This window comes from Phyllopteryx taeniolatus, chromosome 2, assembly GCF_024500385.1.
Source record: "Phyllopteryx taeniolatus isolate TA_2022b chromosome 2, UOR_Ptae_1.2, whole genome shotgun sequence".
NCBI lineage: Eukaryota > Metazoa > Chordata > Actinopteri > Syngnathiformes > Syngnathidae > Phyllopteryx > Phyllopteryx taeniolatus.
In genome coordinates this window covers 4,153,033-4,167,001 of record NC_084503.1, presented here as the reverse complement: position 1 = coordinate 4,167,001, position 13,969 = coordinate 4,153,033, and the positions used below count along the sequence as shown (strand labels likewise).

General features: G+C 40.2%; 1 protein-coding gene across 5 annotated transcripts in view; it reads left to right on the top strand.

The window, feature by feature from the left end:
• zfhx3b (zinc finger homeobox 3b) overlaps positions 1 to 13,969 on the top strand; it is a 272,875-nt gene that overhangs the window by 97,151 nt on the left and 161,755 nt on the right. For all 5 annotated transcript variants that reach the window (XM_061754423.1, XM_061754461.1, XM_061754432.1 and 2 more), the window contains one exon: positions 4,220 to 4,591. The gene's annotated coding sequence lies outside the window, so the exon portion shown is untranslated. The remainder of the gene's footprint in view (positions 1 to 4,219; positions 4,592 to 13,969) is intronic.

Here is a 13,969-nt window from a genome sequence, read left to right as displayed (position 1 = left end):
GGAGAACTGGTGACATTCTTGCAAGTAATAGTGGAAATTGCGCAGCATCTATGTCTAAATTAGCTCATTAGAATTTAGGACCTTGCACAAAAAGTTAAGCGCTATATTACGCACAAAAGGAAGTTCAGAAAACTGAGCCTTCCAACACACACGCCCACAATCACTAAATAGGCCTTTAAATTATATATGATATATTTTGCCATATTTTTAAGCATGTGGCATAATAGTATGGTACATTAGCAAAAATCACAATACCATAAGATGTATTTGTCCTGTTAATTAAACTTTTAACACATGACACAGAACCACTTTTTTTATTATTTTATTTTTATTTTTTTGTTCATGTAATTTTCCAATTGCAGTAGATTTATGACTGCACAGATATACTATTTTTTGTTGTTGTTTTTTGTTAAAATGTGCAATCAACTAGTGGTCTGACTCAAGTAATATTAGCTCGCCAAACAAATTTGGTATTGCAAGGAGAAATTGTCCGTAGTACGTGATGGTTCGTCAGACAACATAGCCAGATACTTCATCAATGCTCATATATTTCTTGTTATTTAAAGCCTGATGAAATGTGCCACAAATGTTAGGATGTGACTCCACCCTCAAGTGAAGGAGACAACCAATAGTGGATATGAGCTGCCCACCTTGGTCACGAGACCCTCCCGTACAGCAGCCACAGCACATCCAGTAAAGTTCCTTAGAGAGTCTGGGGGACTGACCCCTGACAACCTGGGCAGATAAAGTCAGTGCGGCCACCGTGACCTTAAGCCAATAGGCCGACATCCTGTCAGCCGGGTTGTCTTTATAATGAAGTGGTCACTATTGCCTTTCTGTCACTCAGCAATTACCGTGAGAGATATGGAGTCGTAGATAGGAGGTGAATGCTCAAAGAGGTGGTGGCCACAGAATTACATCACAAGTGAAAGGAGCAGTAAAGTGGCATATAAACTACTCTAATATGGAGGGGTAATGGCTGTGAGTAAGATGGATCAAAAGGAGTGTGACAACTTCAGTGGGACTGTATGTGCATGGTGCAGCTATTACCTGTGTTCACTCTCTCCTATTAAAAACCCACATATTACTTTATTTACATAAATAACCTAACAACAAACAGCGGTTCCCCGCCTTTACCGAGCCAAGGCGCAGACTGTATTGTACATTGGGAAAAATCACACAGCCCACCACCAAACAGCAATGTCGCCAAACAGAATATAAAGTGCTCCATTTACTCACCAGTGTACTGACTCAGTGTGAAACCTGGGCCTGTTTAGTTCAACACAAAGCCAATATGCTCAGATTTGAAGAAAAACACTCACAGAGTGCTTAAATAATAATTTTCAGAGCAATTAAGTGAAATTGGATAATTTCCCGCAGCACACCTGATGATCTCTCACAGCGGAGTTATCGGAAATCATTAGCGTAGCGCTACAATTCCCAACCAGGATGCTGCGGCACCCTGGCGTGCCATGAGTGATCATGAGGGGTGCTTGCGGGAAATTATCCTATTTTACCTAGTTTGACCAAAAATTAGTATCTGTTAATTACAAATAGATCTTTGTTCATCTGTCTATGTTAGAGACTTACAGTGACAGGCAGAACAATTCAATGCTCTTCCAATTAGATGGATATTGTTCAGAATAAGTCATGGTTTTCTCTGATTACATCAGCTTTGTATCCGATTAAACAGTCCCAGATTTCACACTCAGTAAGTACATTTGTGAGTAAATTGAGACAAGATCAGTATTTCTTTTGGGTGGTGGGCCGTGAGATTTTTCTTATGTAAAATGGGTACCTTGGCTCAATAAAGGCTGGGAATTGATGAGATGTACTGATGACAGACACTTCATTAGGTACACCAGCACAATATAAAGAGATTAGAATACAGGTAGTCCTCGGTTTATAATGGCATTTTTTTTTTTTCTACGGCGGCGACATAACCGGAATTTGCATGTCAGTCAGAACTCGCTATAGTCACTAACCTTTGCTAAAGCAGTACTTAAGTCATAATCACAGTAAGTACTTGTATGAAAACACATATAATGATGTACGGTAAGTACGACGGTAAATGAGTGTTTTTACGCCGCTGCGCAAACAATTGCACCGTTCGTAACCTTGAAATTTCTCTTGTCAGGTCTGTCGTAAAACTAAGCACCCCCTGCAATATAATAAATGCCTTTCCGAAACTTATTGAACCTCAATAGCGAAAACCCTGGAGAATTTGACACCCCCTAAAAAGGTTTGTAATTCCCTATAGAGGCCACAAGATGGTAGCAAAGCACTACTTGTGCCTAAATGAAACTCCTCAGCTCACTTTAATGTAGTACTTCCTTGACACCAACATGCCACCAGATGGCGCAATACTGTTATTGCTTTGGCCTGAGCACAAAAAACAGCAAATATCGGACGATGGGTTCTCCCCCAAAAAATCTGCTAATTGGCGAATTTGCCTATCATGCGAGGGGTTCACTGTATGTTGTTGCCTTATTTAGATATATGAAAGGGGCAAAATGTTAGAACCGGTTCTCAGGATGGTGCAGTACAGTTCTTCACCTCTCCATACTACAGCCATAATAACTAATATTTTATTTTGGTTTTGGTTTCATTAAATGAATCTCTATGACAGTGCCAATCAAAACAGAGCCTTATTTTTGTGAAAAAAAACCTTTGATTACAGCTCTTACAGTGTATTGGATGTCATCAGACGCTAATGATTTGATTGGTGTATCCTGTATATGCATATGTGTTGAGCGTGAGGTGTCTAGATTTAACTAAATACAGAGGCTGGGGTTATGCTACCTGCGCAAATTGAAGTAGCGCTCATATCCCGTTGACATGGGGTCATAGTGCACAAATCCCCAAAGCCATCAGCCGCTGCCATCAGAGACTCTCCGAATTCTTCTGCGCGCTAACTATTTAGTCGTCAATGATTTGTTTAAGTGGAATTGACTTTTATCTTTGGTGTGCTGTGGGGCTGCCACCGGCAATCCAGCTTCCCCCTTCCTCAGCGCCTCCTGCCTTAGCCTGTTGTCACATGTAACGCATTGCCATTGGCAGCTGAGCGAGGCCTAATCAATGGGCCGGGTCAGGGATGGCCCGCGGCGCTGCTGTGGGTGGGCTATTGATCCGACAAACATGCTTCCACAGGTCGCATTGACCAACCTTGAAGTGGCGGCCTTGCACCGAGCGAAGGCGAAAAGGGGGGAGACGACAAATTATTGTTGATACTTTGTCTGGCAGCTGCAAACTGCTGACGAAACACTCGTAAAATAATTTTTTCTATTGATTAACTCCTAATGGACTGCGCCGTCTTTATTTATGATGGCTCTGGGTCGTTGTCTGAATTGACATTTCAAACAAAGAGCATTAAGAAACGCTGAGCGTGCATTACAATCAGAGAAGCTCAATACTCGTCTAGTCTTTCTTTGTCACTTTTTCAGACCTGTGGCCAATGAGCACAAAGTCAAGTTATTTTTGACGCAATTTTGAACGCTGCTCCCTGAGCTCCTTATCAGCGGCACAATAAGAACTCTTGGGAACAATTAAACGGGGGTTTTAACTTGAGTCACAAGCACATAGGTAAAAATAATCACGCAATGTTTCCAAATGGAAGTGACTTCAAAAGAGCTATTCAGCTATCACAAAGTGTGTGCCTCTCCCTCCTGTATTCCCCCACTAAATCTCTTTTGCTGAGGAACTATTGGAACACATGACAAGCATATTTACCCGACTTCACAAACCAGGCCCAATGTGGAATTCAAAGGCTTTTAAGAAAAAAAATAAAAATAAAAAATAAATAAATATAAAATTCCCCTCCGCTGGAATTGACAGCAGAATAAATACGTATTGTCGATGAGACTTTGTTGTCATGTACAAGAGATCCTGTGCAGAGCAGGCAATTATATATGCTATTACAGGAATATGTCTTGCTCTGTTTTCGAGAAAATTAAGTTTCGCCGGAAATATTTGTCATTTCTCCTTTTCAAAGTCGGCGGCGGTATGAGAAGAGAAATTAAATATAATCACAAAAATCTGTCTTCCCGTAGTCCTTCACAAATGAATAGAGGTTCATTTTCTGGCTTTAGGAACAGCTGATTAGTTCTGATGTTTTTACTGTCATGTTTCTCTCACAGCACTGGATTGTTATTGTATTTTCTGCTCTCCTTTTTTTTTTTTCAAATATGTAATTAAAGCAATATTGTGTTTCTCATTGCAGGTGATGCTCTCATCTTGCTTTGCTCTTCTCGGACCTGGGTGTCCCTAAAATCCCAGTATAGCTTTGGAAAACCCTGGAAATACCTGGAATTCTAGGAGTACATCACCAAAATGTTTTGAGGTGCCCAGGCACCACACCAATAGCTTTACATTCCACTTTATTATTTCTACAAGACAACAAAGGAAGAGACAGAAGTGAGGACAGTGGCGATAGCTGCCGGCCATCCGCCATTGGGCAACTTTGTTTGGATGAGCCTACTGTGACCAGGAGGACGTGACCTTTCCCGCTGCTGGCTTCAAACAGACACTTGAAAAGACAGCGCTGCCGGAGAGGAGTCGGTGTGGGAGGAAGTGAGACCAAAAACCCCATCAGGTAAGGTGATGACCATCCCCTTTTCCCTGCTGTCCAAAGCCTGAGCCCTTTAGCTTCTGCTGGGCTTTGAAAGCATTTATCCCCACTTTCTGTCCGCCTCATTGTTAGCCCCCCTTCTGTGTTCACATACACTAAACTGCCTGATAAATGTTTCACTTTCATGTTTGGCTCACTTGTTTTGTTCCTTTCGGATACCTTGTTTAGCTAATAGACCCTCTCTCTGAGTTCTCTACTGGACCCGTGCAGTTTCTGCCTATCAAAATCCACATGCGCTCCAAGCTGGAAGCATGACTAGATGCTCTCGTCAGTGTCACATTGTTGGAAATACATATCATAAATTCATAGCACTGCACCGCCTGCACAATCTAATGAGATCCAATCCAGGAGACGTATCGAAAATTCTGCCATCGCAAACTTAATCATTGGATGTGATGACTGACACTGAGTGACACTGTCAGGTGGATTCATTTAACAGCATGTTGTCATTGTCGTTTGCCACCGTATAGAACTGCAGTCCATTTTACTTGCAGTGGGTTTAAAAAGTCTACACACCCCTGTTTAAATGCCAGTTTTGGTGATATTAAAAAAAAAAAACAAGACATCACCATTAATGTGACCTATAACCCGTACAACACGATTGAAATTAAAATATATATATATTTTTTTTTTTTCAAGAGGGGAAATAAAAATAAACAACTGAGATCATGTGGTTGCACAAGTGTGCACACCTTCTCATAACTGGGGATGTGGCTGTGTTCAGAATTAACCAATCGCATTCAAACATATTAAATAGGAGTCAGCACACACCTGCCACCATTTCAAGTGCCTTTGATTAACCTCAAGCAAAGTTCAAGTGTTCTCGTGGGCTTTTCTTGACATTTTTTCTTTCCAGTAGAAGCTGAACATTTTGTGCAATTTTTTTACTTCCCCACTGGAAAATATATATTTTTTAAAATCTATTGAGTTGTACAGGTTAGAGGACACATCATTGTTGTTTTTTTTTTTTTTTTTTTTTTTTTAATAAGTTACCTTGGTGTCATATTTTTTTTCCTCCAAAAAAGTTGCATTTGAACAGTAGTGTGTCAACTTTTATAGCTACTGTACATTTAACCAGAAGGAGCAGATTTTGTGTCCTAGCCAAGAGAGGCAGCGGTGCATAAAACAAGGGTAAAATGTGAAACAGCATAAGGATGCAGAAGGAAAACGAGTAACACTTATCGTTGTAAAAGTAAAATGTCGGGTAAAACTAGATCAAATCTATTTAACATTCTTTAAAGGTGGGAATCAGAGGAAATCTCAGTATGGTATGAAGTATAGCAACAGAGCTATTGTCATTGACGAAAAAATAATTTTAACGTGCCTATAACAATGACACTAATGAAATAATTACAGCTACTGGAGATACACAATGCAAAATATGACATGATGAAGCTGTTTTTTTTTTATTTGTACTGCATCATAGTGAGAGGTGTTTCTAGTATTTGGATCTTATTTCTGTTGTGTGGCGGGTGTTGAGTGTAAATAAGTCCGCATTCTTACAGGAAATCCGTTCAACTTTAGAAAGTAACCACTTTTTTTAACGCGTCGCACAGTTTACACTCTTCTCTAGCATCTCTCTGTAATGCTGCAAGTAACGCCATGTGCCAATACATAAGAGCATGGCAATTTTAATTTTTTATTTTATTTTATTTTTTTAAGCGTGACAGAAATCATCTTCCGACTTGTACATGGACAGTTGAGAGTATGTGATGTGTCATTTGCTTAAACTAGCATAATATACATTGGCTTGAATTTGACAGAATCCAAAAGTTACACCTTGTGATCGTTACGTGTATGTTTGTGGGCTTCATAGCACATAGTAGCTGTGAAATGAGTATTTCCATTCCGGGTGACGGGCTAAATTGATTTAACTCGGCTTCACACTCTGACCTTTATTAGCGTCTGATTTCCAAGTCGTTTCATATGTTGACATCACATGTTCACTTTTCTGACAAAAATATTCCAGGTGATCTGAGCAACAATATATTGGATGATTTCATTCTATAAAGTAAAAATAGGATTATTTGTTCTCAGGCAATGATTTATCAATTCAGTATACCTGTGGAGATCAATCTTGCTTCTTTTGTGCTCTGAGAAGCTAGGAGTCGTTTGAGAAAATTTGACTAACTGAAATAAGCTCAGGTCGTAAATAAATAAAGAGGCTTTTATATCTTGCTGTGCGTCTTTAGACAAGACAGTTTTTATGAGGTGAAAAATAAGAATAGTTGTTGCAGTCGAGCTAATTAACATCGTCATCTTGGGTGTTTATTTTCTTAGAAGTCTCAGTTGGGGTCAGCTGTGTCACAACAGGGCAGTGGTTATACTGTACGAGTGAAGAGAGCTCCTGTGCGAGTGTGTGTGTGTGTGTGTGTGTGTGTGTGTGTGTTAGGGGGGGGCGTCTCCCCTCCCTGGCCTCTGTGCGGTCGGAGCCGCACTCCTCGCCCAGGGCTTCGACACTTGCTTATTTTTCATGAGGGCTGCACACTACTCTCCTGCATGAGGGCTCGCTCCCTTTGTGGCAGCCCTCCCCCTTTTAGAGGAAAAGACATGCATGATTTCATACATGAAAGATATATATAATTTGACAGCATGGCCTATGCGATACATTTACAATTCTAAACAGACCACGGTAAAACCGGTTTCCTGTGTCCCAACCCTCCTTCTTTCTTTCCGAGGAGATGCATTTGTCCATGTCCGGATGCATAAGATATATATTAAAAAACAAACAAACAAACAAAAAAACAGACAGACAAGACAGGTTATACTTTTTAAAATGTACAAGTTCATGGCAGACTGACAGTTTCATTTTAGTACTCATTCATTATCATGTATCACCTCGGATTCAATGAGCATGGTCTCACAAACCTTTTGTAGAATTTGTATTTTAAAAAAGTCGCAAATGCAATCCTACATTCTTCTACATTTAAACATATACACATCAGTCCGCAGGTTTAATGCAAACACATAAGAAATGCCATAGACGGGCTAACGAATTGCTTCCTTGTGGTTGTGTTATAAGTTTTAAAAGGACCTATGTGGTCTTAATGGTCCATATTTCAATAACTAGTTGGTTTGATGTGTTTTTTTAAGAAAGAAAATGAAACTGGGAGTCATTTCCAATAATATCAATCGGTTTGGGAGCAATTGGAAAATAACTAATTGCACTTGGAGCACCCCTTTTTCTTCGGTAAAATCGTCACGCCGCCCATGTCTTCGTTTGACGTCAGTGGAAGAAGTGGAGACCAAATTCACGCCATAGCCGTTGTAGAAAAAGAAAGGTACGGTACTATGCTATCAAGTGCCATATTTTACAAATCGTCACTGTCAGGCGGAATCCGCCCACCTTCAAAATGACAACTTAAATTAAACAAATTTGAAAATGAAATAAAAAAAAATAAAAATTACAGCTTGCTTGAGTTTCCAAACACCAAATTTTTCAAGTCAGTATTATACCTTATTGCTATCAACCGTCACACTTGCACTACCACATGTACACAACGGCTATAACACCCCAAAATGATGTTCAGTCGCTAATTTCCTACGCTCGCTGCCCTTAACGTCTGTCTGTCACACGTTTGTGAATGCGTCTTGACGCAGTGAAGCCGAGCAGAAAGGAACCTACATGGCAGGCTTGCTACCACAGAGCTCTGTTTTGATAACCCCAAAACACTTGTGCCTCCTGTTCGACAGATCCAAACACAATGTACAGGCTACTTCAATTTATACCACAGGAACTGGGTCACTGCTTGCTAGCTAGAAAACAGCTTTCTTTTTCTTTTTAGCTGTGATGTGCAGGTAGCCTCTGAGTGCCGCCATCCAGGAAGCTGTTTGACTTTCGATTGTTATTTATTTATTTATTATTTAACATTTGAATGGAAATATAATTTGTTGTGGTTCTACCTTTGCCATTATAAACATTTTAAGTACCATACAGGTATTGTTACATTTTTGCATAATTGATTATCATGTAAGTAAATTTCATATGTTTTCACAAATCGATTCTAATGGTCATTCCCCATGTGCAGTCTGTTATTTTTAAAACGTATTAACCAATGTAACGTGTTGAAAAGAGCTTGAGAGCAATTTTATTAACACTCCTGGATGCTTCCGCTGTCTAAGAAATGGCATAAAACTCCACTTCTTCCTCACGGGAGCTGCGCAGAATTATGTTGCCTCAAGATTGAAAGTTAATTTCTTGAAAAGTCGTTGTTTTGGAGATGCGCGGATTCCCGCCCGACAGCGACGATATAAAGCTTAATGTCCACCAAGCGGTACAGTTTCAGTTCCATTGTTTTTACATTGTAAAGCTTCCAAAAAATATCCAATTTAAACTGACGCCACCATTTGGGTAAATAGTGATCAGTTAAGTTCACTTGTGAGAGAATTGTCCGCCTTCTTCTGCTTTAAAATATAATTATTATTATATTTGTTTCTGTTATGGTAAGGCAGGGCACTACTTTACCGTACAGTTTGTATGGTATAATGTGTGTTATGATACATATTTACAAATTGGCCGATAAGTTCCTTTTCTTAGATCTGTTGTTGCTGTTACCATCTTACTATCATCACTGATAAACTGCACCAGTTCTTTATTCTAGCTTGACTTTTTGGCCATGTTAAAATCTTATGTTGACTTCTAATTTTTTCTACCATCGAGCCGCTGTATTTGAGAAACAAATTGTTAGCCTACTAGCATACGTCCCTAAGTAATTTTTAACGTACTGTCACAATATCGATTTTAAAAAAATACCAATGGGCTCGCTAATGTCTGTGTCGATTCTTAGTCATCCAGGTCAGGGTAAGCCGTAAAGGTTGAATCAAGGCAACTGGACTCTTCTTGTTTGCTGAATTTGTTGTGTTTTTTCTTGTTTTCCGAAAACGTTCAAAAATGACTCAGGCGGTAACGCTTTTAGGCTAATGAAATCCAGTTCTGAGATGTCCATGCTGTTCAATTGTATCACGCTGGCGTTGGGCGGAAACCTCGCATCTCCAAAACCCATCACTTTTCAGGAAACCCAAAAGAGGGCATCATTGTTGAGCCATTAACGTTGAATTTTCAAGGAGAGCAAGACATAACAAGTCAATAATTTAAAAAATAATAATAACAAACCCACATGGAGACTGAGCAATCGTATCCATCCATCCATCCATTTTCTGTACCGCTTTATCCTCACAAGTGTCTCGAGCATGCTGGAGCCTATCCAAGCTATCTTCGGGCGAGAGGCGGGGTACACCCTGAATGGGTCGCCAGCCAATCCCAGGGCACATATAAACAAACAACCATTCCCGCACACATTCACACTCAAGGGCAAATATAGAGTCTTCAATCAAGCTACCATGCATGTTTTGGGGATGTGGGTGGAAACCGGAGTGCCCGGAGAAAACCCACACAGGCACGGGGAGAACATGCAAACTCCACACAGGCGGGGCCGGGATTTGAACCCCGATCCTCGGAACTGTGAGGCAGATGTGCTCACCAGTCGTTTACCAAGCCGCCAGCAATCATATCGATTAGTGGAAAAAAATTTCATTGACCAGTTTCGGCCCAGTGCCAGCGATAAACATTATTAGCATAACAGCAGACCAGTGCATGTTGAGCCGGTGTACTGCCCCAAGTTTTGATATCAGGTGTGCGTGTGTGTCTGTGCCAGCGCACGTGTGGGTGTCTTGAAAAGGTAAACACCTTCTCTATTAACTCCTTTAACGAGCTAACACCTAAAACTGGAACAGCTCCACTAATCACAAGGTTTTATGGGTCCCTGGAAATGTTGGGGGCTATAAAGGGGGTCTCTTGACTGAGAGCCACTTGAAGGAGAGCGACTCCCAGCGACCTTGTCCACCCACCACGACAGTGTTTGGTGGGCTGCCCTGCCCACATACAAGCAGTATCTATCTGTCTGTCTATCTACTGTAGCTCCTGTACCAAGCTAGCCATCTATCTGGCTAGCTAGCTAACTAGCTATGTGGCTGGGTAGCTAGCTGGCTAGCTTGCTGTGTCAACCTGCATTAGGCTTATTTTAACCATTTTAACCCAGCGACCTTGTCCACCCACCACGACAGTGTTTGGGTGGGCTCCCCTTCCCACATACAAGTACGTTTATAAGCACTATCTATCTGTCTGTCTACTGTAGGTCCTGTACCAAGCTAGCTAGCTGTCTAGCTAGCTACCGAACTAGCTATCTGGCTGGGTAGCTAGCTAGCTGGCTAGCTTGCGGTGTCAACCTGAATTAGGTTTATTTCAACCATTTTAACCCAACATTTTCTGACTTATATAATCGAAAGCTCTGGACACATTTCATCAAGCCAAATTTGTACTTCATTCGGAATGTGTTTTGTTTCAAATTTGACATCATAGTGCCGATAATATCGAGCCCATCCAGGCCGTGATGCAAAATTTGGATTTGACCCCTGGCAATAATCCTTCATCTGTATTTGTCTCATGCATCTCTTCCACATGTCAACTTTAATCTCTTCATGTTTTTCTGGGGGGGGGGGGGGGGTTGACAAGAATGAAAATTACTTGCTTTAAGTTTTGTATATTCAAGAGCAAAGAGGCATTTTAATGGCTTTGGCATTGTGGCGCAGTGATTATCCTGTTCTGTTCCGTGTGGGTCGACTTACCAGCAGCTAGTGTTGCTCCTGCCTGGAGGGCTCATATGGCTCTGATTTGGGATCCCTCCTTCTCAGTGAACCTCTCCCAAGCGCATAAAAACCGCACGAGTCAAGTCCGAGTCTCGACCCGGACTGCAGCTTCTTCACATTCACTGTCAAAAACGTTGCAATTATTATTCATATTTATTTCTGTTCAATTATCCTTAAATATTTACCAGTATTTCATAGAAAACTCAACTTCGCCCCCCCCCCCCCCCTTTTTTTTTCTGTATATATTGTGTGAGATTTGGGGATTTTAATATCTGTGTGCATTAAAAACGGAGATCTGACAGTTCCCAGTTGGCATTAAAAAAAAAAAACAACAACAAAATTAAAAAAACATCCCATGCCTTCCTTATAACGTACAAACACCATGAAAAACAAACAAAAACAAAACATTTTCCAGCAGTTTTCAGACGGTTTTCTCCCAATATTCTGACACTGAAACAGTGGGGAGGTGTGATGAGGTTGAATTGGGTATTCACACACACACACACACACAGACACACACACGCACACACACACGCACACTACGTGTTTCGTGTGTGTTATTTCATGAAGAAAAAAAATACAACATTGTAACGTAATTCATTAAAATACAGTTTATGTTATCAAAACAGCACCAAAAAAAAATAAAAAATTAGAACGCTGCAGCCTCCATACACACACACAAACACACGCACACGCACACACACAGTCACACACACCATCCCATTTCCAGGCAAACACAGGTGAAGCTGCATGGGCGAATCACATTTTTATTTTTTGCTTTATCCATCCATCCATCCATCCATTTTCTAAGCCGCTTCTCCTCACGAGGGTCGCGGGCGTGCTGGAGCCCATCCCAGCTATTCAATTTTTTTATATATCGTTTTTAAGACAAAAAAAAGAAACAATTGTCGCAATCAATGGATCATTACTTCGCTGAAAATCAAGCATGTGTTTTTTTTTGTGTGTGTTCAAATATTTGGTTTTAAAATATTGACGATTACTTACAGAGACGTTAGGAATGATTGTTTTAAAGAAAAACAAATATAATGTTAGTCCAATGTTCAAAATGTTATTGAATTATGCATGGGGTCATTAATAGGGTGGCGGAACAAATAGATGTAGGGGGAGATGAATTGATATGGGTCCTTGTTTCTTATGCAAATGAGGCAGACTGACCAGACGGCCACTTGTTTTTTATTTTTTATTTTTATTTGTTTAAATAAATTCTAACTCTTAACATCACAACAGCAGAAGCACACACATCTTGATTTCTCACCTCAAACTGCACACGCGTGTGTATGCTGTCATGCATTAAATCATTTGATGTTGGAAACATCAACATTCCATTTTGCAAAAAAAAAAAAAAAAAAAGTACATAAATGATACACTGTCGACCCTATGTAATTTTTATATTCATAGTGTTAATACATTATCATTCACGATACAAAAAAAAGGAATGATCAATCAAATCAAATGAATAACGTCCTATTTTCTAAAACAATGACGCTCAAATTACATAAACATTATAGGAGCAGTGAAATAATGGACGAGACACCAAAACAAGTATTTAAAATATTGCTGGACAAAGCATCAGAAGACCCACTCATGACATTTCCACGTGATTTCGACTGCGTCTTCCCCCAAAGACAAATAAATAAAACCTTTTAAATAAATGCTTAACACACATCCTTACCTCAAAATACATGCAACGAGGACAATTAAAAACCCTGATTTGTTCTGAAAAAGTCGTTTTGTATTCATTTATATGGCTTTTTTTTTCCAAACGTGAGAAAACAAGAGACAATAAAAAAACAAAAGGGCATATGTTAGATGTACTTTTGGAAAATTTATCCATTTATGAAAAAAAAAAAAAAGATCTTAAGGTTAATCTAAATCATTGATAAAGGCAAATTTGCGTATATCCAAAAGATTGACAAATCATTTCTTATTAAATCGAATTATCTTCGCCGATTTATTTAACACCTGGAAATAATGTATGTACACAATGTTGAATATTAAGGTCTAACGTTAACGACTTAAACAGATGAGTGCTGCAATCGTTTCTTATCGCCAATACACGTCACGCATGCATGCAGCCTGTCTCAGCCCCATGTTGTTATTGTTGTTGTTGTTGTTGTTGTTGTTGTTGTTCATAGCCCACTCCCAACCAGTCCTGCTCGCTCCTTCGCGAGACCAAAGTGCGCAGGTCCGTGGTCTTGTCGTGTCCCGTGGCGCTGCAGTCACGCTGCACGGTCCCTGCGGTCCGGCTGAACATAAGAGGGCGCTCCCATTGCACCTGGCCGGGCTGCCCTGGAGCAAGTGCGGCGGTGGGGGGGTCCCCTCACATGCACGCGGGGGCCAAACACACGCAATTTTCGTCGAGAAACGAATAATCATTTCCCCAAAAAAAAAAAGAGCAAAGTAAACATTGCGCGGTGGATTTAATAATACATTGTTATGGAATCACAACAATTTATAAATAATATTTCAACGTCCAAATGAATTATAATATGATGGTGTCACCTTGCATATTGAATTATATCAGCCTGCCTTTCCAATATGGCACCTTTCAGCCTGTGTTTTCATCAACTTCATGCCTCGGATGCAAAACTCACATTAAGAATATATTTCTCAAAAAAAAAAAACACACACCCACTTTTGGTCTTGCATTTTAAGTCCATATCTTGTGTATGTTTC